Source organism: Chiloscyllium plagiosum, chromosome 3 (assembly GCF_004010195.1).
Source record: "Chiloscyllium plagiosum isolate BGI_BamShark_2017 chromosome 3, ASM401019v2, whole genome shotgun sequence".
NCBI classification, from domain to species: Eukaryota; Metazoa; Chordata; class Chondrichthyes; order Orectolobiformes; family Hemiscylliidae; genus Chiloscyllium; species Chiloscyllium plagiosum.
In genome coordinates this window covers 69158696-69166470 of record NC_057712.1, presented here as the reverse complement: position 1 = coordinate 69166470, position 7775 = coordinate 69158696, and positions in this window count along the sequence as shown.

Genomic DNA, 7775 nt, shown 5'->3' with positions numbered 1-7775 from the left:
ATTGCAATGAAGGTGCATGTTGGTAGCACCATACTCAAAGGAGTTGACATCTCCCAAATTAAGGTGAAGATGATCATTTTTATTTCCCACAACAAATATTCATATACTGATCAGTCCAATTCATGTTTTGGATTTGCACCTCTACATAATTGAATTCACACATTTTATTTGCAAACTTTAAAATTCAGAATGCCTTAATCATATTGTAACACCATGACAAATGTGAATGAAGTTCCTTTTTAGATCTTTCATCTGGGAAGAAAGACATAGGACTGAACTTTACAGCATGCAACAGGTCCTACCAATATCTTCCACTTGCCCACATAGCCGGTTAAGAGGTTGGGAGGGCAACCTACCCAGGGCTTCCCTACAGTAGTTTGAAGGTGAGAGCAAAGTCAATTGCTTTTAGGCAAGACCTATGTTGCTTTCTCAAGAGGAGTTCCCACCTTAGAGAGCTGTCAGCCATCTCTGTAATCCCAGCAGTACCAGTTGGGTACAGTGATCACTACTGGGAATACTGGCAGTCTCTTTCCACTGAGAAGCCCCAGTAGGTCAATGGTGTCATCAAGCATGGTGAGGTGGGTAGTGGGTTAGATTTAAGCAGCTAAAAGGAGGTTTAGAATTGGGGTGAAGGGTACAAAGGACAATGCCTCTAGTGGGTCCAGGGACGCCCACAAAGGTGGTCTTCTTTTGTTTAACAAGTGTCTAGGATAGGCTGAAGGGCTAAAATTGTTGATGATATTCAACAGCTGCATGACCTTGAATGAGTCCTGTGAACATTCCCATATGCATTGAAGATGGCACAATCAAAACTTGTTTTTCTGTACTTGCTGTTTGTCACACCGTATACGAGAGAGAATTCTGTCCCGAGTCGTTGGACTTCATCGCAGACCAGGACTCTGAATGGTGCCAGGAACAACCTAAGCCTACAAACCAGCTATCAACCAAGGGGTCTCCAAGAGGCCTATTTTTTATTTACTCAATAAATGTTGCTTTCTTTTTCATCTCTTATTCCTACTCACTTAATAAACGTTCATATTTAAGCAAATTGCTGTTGTCGAGTCTTCTCTTAACTACATTTAACCAAATCCCAACACAACAGCTTAGTTCACTTTGTGATCCAAGACAACAAGTGCCTCAGGTTTCTGCATCTCCGCCCAACATCCCTCCTCAACCACCACCAAACCTGTAAAAATTCAAAACGGTTAGCACAGGTAGTCAGGTGGTAGGAAGACATCCACAAGATCTTAGGAACACTTCTGACTGCAAGCCCAGCAGAAGGAGAGTGCAACACCCAGCCTACAAGGCCAGATATTCCTTTCTTGTTGGACTTAAGCATAAAAGGATCATCTGGGTGAAACCTAGAAATTGAGCAGCGAAAGTCATTCATTTATGCAATGTACATGTGGAGCCTGCCAATTTCCAACACTTAATGTTAGTAAACTCTAGTCAGGCAGGTTGTAACATGTATATAGACTCACCCTATCTGGCCAAGCTTTTTACACTCTATTCGCGTGAATCTTGCATTTAAGTGCAATTACACAAATAGCTGCTTAACAACATTAAGTATTCCAATTCCAGCTGGTTGTTATGGGTTTTAATCTCCGGATTACTGGCCAAGCCACGTGCAAATTAGCGTAGGCCAGAATCAGGGAAGTAAACATGTGACTAAAAGAGTAGTGTGCGTAAGTGGGATTCCTTATAGAACATAGAACAATACAGCGCAGAACAGGCCCTTCGGCCCTCGATGTTGCGCAGACCTATGAACTATCTTCAGCTCGTCCCCTATACTATCCATCATCAGCCATGTGCTTATCCAAGGATTGTTTAAATCTCCCTAATGAGGCTGAGTTGACTACATTGACAGATAGGACATTCCACATCCTTACCACCCTCTGAGTAAAGAACCTGCCTCTGACATCTGTCTTAAATCTATCACCCCTCAATTTGTAGTTATGTCCCCTCATACATCACCCTAGGAAAAAGACTTTCACTGTCTACCCTATCTAATTCTCTGATCATCTTGTATGTCTCAACCAAATCCCCTCTTAGCCTTCTTCTTTCCAATGAGAACAGACCCAAGTCTCTCAGCCTTTCCTCATAAGACCTTCCCTCCAGACCAGGCAACATCCTGGTAAATCTCCTCTGCACCTTTTCCAATGCTTCCACATCCTTCCCGAAATATGGCAACCAGAACAGTACACAATATTCCAAGTGTATGCGCACTAGTGTTTTGTATAGTTGCAGCATGATATTGCGGCTCCGGAACTCAAACCCTCTCTGAATGAAACCTAACACACTGTATGCCTTCTTAACAGTACTATCAACCTGGGTGGCAACTTTCAGGGAGCTATGTACATGGACTCCAAGATCCCTCTGCACATCCATGCTACCAAGAATCTTTCCATTAACCCAGTACTCTGCCTTCCTGTTATTCTTCCCAAAGTGAATCACCTCATATTTAGCTGCATTGAACTCCATTTGCCACCTCTCAGTCCAATTCTGCAGTTTATCCAAGCCCCCCTGCAACTCGTAATATTCTTCTAAACTGTCCACTCCTCCACCGACTTTAGTGTCATCTGCGAATTTACTAATCCATCCACCTGTGCCTGCATCTAAGTCATTTATAAAAATGACAAATGGCAGTGGTCCCAAAACAGATCCTTGTGGCACACCACTAGTAACCGGACTCCAGGCTGAATATTTTCCATCAACCACCACTCGCTGCCTTCTGTCAGAAAGCCAGTTTCTAATCGAAACTGCTAAATCACCCTCCTTGGTCACCTTCTCAAAAAACTCAATGAGGTTTGTGAGACACAACCTGCCCTTGACGAAACAATGTTGACTATCTGATATCAAATTGTTGCTTGCAAGATGATTGTAAATCTTATCTCTTATAATCCTTTCCAAAACCTTTCCTACAACAGAAATAAGGCTCACTGGTCTATAATTACCTGGATTATCTCTACTGCCCTTCTTGAAAAAGAGCACAAGATTTGCAATCCTCCAGTTCTCAGGTACTAAACCTGTAGACAATGATGACTCAAATATCAAAGACAAAGGCTCTGTTATCTCCTCTCTAGCTTCCCAGAGAATCCTTGGATAAATCCCATCCGGCCCAGGGGATTGTCTACTTTCACTCCTTCTAGAATTGATAACACCTGTTCATAACTAACCTCGATCCTTTCTAGTCTAATATCTTGTACCTCATTCTTCTCCTCTACAATATTCTCCTTTTCCTGAGAAATGTTTGTTTAGTACCTCTCCACAGGTTCATCACTCAACTTCCCACTTCTGTCTTTGACTGGCCCTATTCCTACCCTAATCATCCTTTTATTCCTCACATACCTACAGAAAGCTTTAGGGTTCCCCTTTATTCTATTTGCTAAAGACTGTTCGTGTCCTATCTTTGCTCTTTTCATGGGGCACTGGCATCAGTATTAGAATAGGAGGCTTGTGTACCACTGGGATGGTCTCCACCTGAACCAAGCTGGACCAGTGTTCTAGTGAAAAGGATCAACAGGCTGGTCAACAGACTTTAATATAGAAAATGGGGTGGGGGAGGGGGGGAAAGGAAGGATAAACTTTGCCTGGTGGGAAACAAAGCAGCAAGTTAACATTTGTAGGGCTTGATTTAACTGTGTGGAAAAATATGAAAGAAATGACAGTGGAGGAGAACTCAGAGGTTACTAAAATCTCCAGCACAGACACAATTAGGTGTTTGGAAAGGGTTAGCAATCAAACTTCAAGCACACTGGACAAATGAATGACAATGAGAAAAGGGATGATTAATACAGGACTGAAGGTGTTATATTTGAATGCACGCAGTATAAGGAATAAGGTAAATTAGCTCGTGGCGCAGATCGCAATGGAAAACCAGAGGATTGGGAAGCTTATAAAGACTAACAGAGGGCAACAAAAAAAAAGAAATGAGGAGGGAGAAGATTAAATATGAGAGTAACCTAGACAGTAATGTAAAGGAAGACTATAAGAGTTTCTTTAGATATATAAAGGGCAAAAGAGAGGCAAAAGTAGACATTGGAGAGAGTGCAGAACAAGAAACAACTGAGGAACTGAATAATTACTTCATGTCCGTCTTCATGAAGGAAGACAGGAATACTATCCCAAAAATTAAAGCAAGTGAGAAAGCAGAGGTGAGTATAGTGGCCATCACTAAGGAAAAGGTGCTAGAAAATCAAGACGGCTTAAAGGAGTGTATCCTGGACTATACCCTACAGTTCTAAATGAGATATCTGAAGAGAGAGTGGAAGTGTTAGTGGTGCACTAAAATCATGGAGAGTCCCAGAGGACTGGAAAATCGCTAACGTGAGACCCCTCTTTAAAAAGGGCATAAGGCAAAAGACGGAAAATTATAGGCTAATAAGCCTAACTGCAGTCGTGGGTAAGATTTTGGAGTCCATTGTGAAGAATGAGATTTCTGAATACTTGCAAGTCCATGGTAAAATAGCTGAAAATGTGTTGCTGGAAAAGCACAGCAGGTCAGGCAGCATCCAAGGAACAGGAGAATCGATGTTTCGGGCATAAGCCCTTCTTCATGGTAAAATAGCGTAAAGTTAGCATGGTTTCATCGAGGAGAGGTAATGCCTGACAAGGAGAGCCAATGGATGTTATCTACCTGGAGTTCAAAAAGGCGTTTGACAAAGTGCCACACAGGAGGCTGATGAGCAAGATAAGAGCCCATGGCGTTAGAGGCAAGGTGCTAGCATGGATGGAAGATTGGCTGTCTGGCAGAAAGCACAGAGTGGGGATAAAAGGGTCTTTCTCAGGATGGCAGCTGGTGACAAATGGTGTTCTGCAAGGGTCAGTGTTGGGACCACAACTTTTCATTTTATATATTAATGATCTAGATGAAGGAACTGGCTAAGTTTGCAGACAGTACAAAGATAGGTAGAGGAACAGGTAACATTGAGAAGGCTGGGAGGCTGCAGAAGGATTTGGACTTATTAGGAGAGTGGGCAAAGTGGCAGATGGAATACAACGTGGGAAAGTGTGAGATCATGCACTTTAGTAAGAAGAATATTTTATAAATGGGGATAAAATTCAGAAGTCTGAAGTGCAAAGAGACTTGGGAGTTCTAGTCCAGGATTCTCTCAAGGTAAACTTGCAGATTGAGTCAGTAGTTAGGAAGGCACATGCAGTGTTGGCATTTATTTTAAGTGGGCTTGATTATAAAAGCGGGGATATACTTCTAGTGGTCTACAAGGCTCTGGTCAGACCACATTTGGAGTATTGTGCGATGTTTCGGGCCCATATCTCAGGAAAGATGTACTGGCCCTGGAGCATGTTCAGAGGAGGATCATGAGAATGGTCCCAGGAATGAAAAGCTACTTATTAGGAGAGTGGGCAAAGTGGCAGATGGAATACAACGTGGGAAAGTGTGAGATCATGCACTTTAGTAAGAAGAATATTTTATAAATGGGGATAAAATTCAGAAGTCTGAAGTGCAAAGAGACTTAGGAGTTCTAGTCCAGGATTCTCTCAAGGTAAACTTGCAGATTGAGTCAGTAGTTAGGAAGGCACATGCAGTGTTGGCATTTATTTTAAGTGGGCTTGATTATAAAAGTGGGGATGTACTTCTAGTGGTCTACAAGGCTCTGGTCAGACCACATTTGGAGTATTGTGCAATGTTTCGGGCCCATATCTCAGGAAAGATGTACTGGCCCTGGAGCATGTTCAGAGAAGGATCATGAGAATGGTCCCAGGAATGAAAAGCTTAATATATGAGAAATGTTTGAAGACTCTGGGTCTATACTCGATGGTGTTTAGAAGGATGTTGTGTGTGTGTGTGGTGGGGGGGCTTGCTAATTGAAAGTTACAAAATACTGAGTGGCCTGGACAGGGAAAATGTTTCCATTGGTAGGAGTGTGTAGGACCCAAGAGCACAGCCTTACGGTAAAGGGAAGACCTTTCACAACAGAGATAAGGAGAAACTTCTTCAGTCAGCAAGTGATGAATCTATAGAATTCACTGCCACAGAAGACTGTGGAGGCCAGATCATTCAGTATATTTAAGACTGAGATAGATAGGTTTTTGTTGGTCAAGGGGAACAAGGGTTACGATGAGGAAGTGGGAGAATCAGGTTGAGAAATTTATCAGCCCTGATTGAATGACAGAGCTGAGCTGAATGGCTTAATTTCTGCTCCTAGGTCTTATAGTCTAATTGGAATTTTCTTTCATTGTTGATATTGTAATCAAGTTAGATGCCTTACTATTCACCAGTAGTTAATTTGAGGTTTGCATCTCTATTAACGTTTTGAGGGCCATTGCAACATAAACATTTAACTTGTTTTCCACACTTTGCAAAATACAATTTTTCAAGTGAGTGGAGACCTGCCAAACATCAAAATGCTCGAGGGTTAGTCCTGCTCTGTTGATAACAATGGCAGAACCACTGTTCAGAAGAGATCAAGATAACTTTATAAAAATTGCTTTTCTGCAAAATGGTCACCTCTTAATGATGCTCAAACACTCCTGGCCAGAAGCGTCTAATTGTCTACAGAGCCCTCCACCCATTGATTGCTGCATATTGATTCTGACAACTGCAATGGCCTGTCGCTGAATTCCTGCTAAAATTGATCCTGATACCCTGGTAATGAATTTGGTTATGTCAGGCAGGACTCTGGGAACTTATTTTAGTGGGATTTTGATGCTTTTAAGTCCCTGAACTCTCTCGATGTACCACTTGTAATCAGAAGGGAGTACACTGTTCCCATACAGTAGTATAAATTCATGACTGATGTCTGAGAAAAATGTTCTGATTTAAATGGAACATTGTCTTTTAAACTTTAATGCTTATGTTTGCTCCTCTGGGTTTTCATCCTTAAGGTTCTTCTCAGAGGAATACCTTTAATTTAACCTCCATCTCTTTGCAGTTGAAGACAGAGACTTCATCCCAAATCATGACCACAGTCAATATTACCAGTCAATCCCTTCCAGTTTCCTACTGATGGATTGTACTAGTAATTCATACAAACCTGAAAATCACAGATTCGCAACAACATTAAAGAGGGTGATGGGGGAATCTCACCTGCTAGTTGGAGAGCCAGCCAAGAGGGAGATGTCATCTCCTACAATGAAGGCCCATTGGAATAAATGACAATTAATCAGATACTTATTTGGGCAACAACAGGCCTTCCCCAGGATCAAGGACTCTAATTGCAAAATCCTGCCCCCAAGATCTGTTAACCAGTAGGGGCCACTCAGTAGCACCACTAGGAAGGCAAACTTGCTGGGCCTTGGATTGCTGAAGGACTCTGGCTATAGAAGAGTAATAGCAGGATAGGGGTCACAGGAGGTGGTTTTGGGGAATGTCAGCAAAAATGGGCAGGTAAGGTTTCTCTTAGTAGCTCTGACTGTCTTTTAACAAGGAACCTCCTTCCCTCTTACTAAAAGTGCAAAGCTGAATTCTTTAATAACGGTTAGTTACACATTTAAGGGCCTTAGTTGGCAGCAGGAGAGAAAGCCAGCCACAAATCTGTACTTAATTGGCCTATACTTAACTTTGCAAAGGTGGAAACATGGCAGCATCCTCAGACATCATAATCCCATCAATTAAATATTCTCTGGCCACCAAACCCATCTTAGTTAAAAACATTAAAGTCCACTATCAGGCCTTACTTGTACTAATATAGCTGATCTCACCTGGCGCTATATAGTTTTTCTAATATGTAAATACTGTATCTTTTACTTTTCTGTGTGCTTGATTGTGGAAAAAGAATGGTTATAAAAACCAAGGATTGTTGGAGGATCACTAC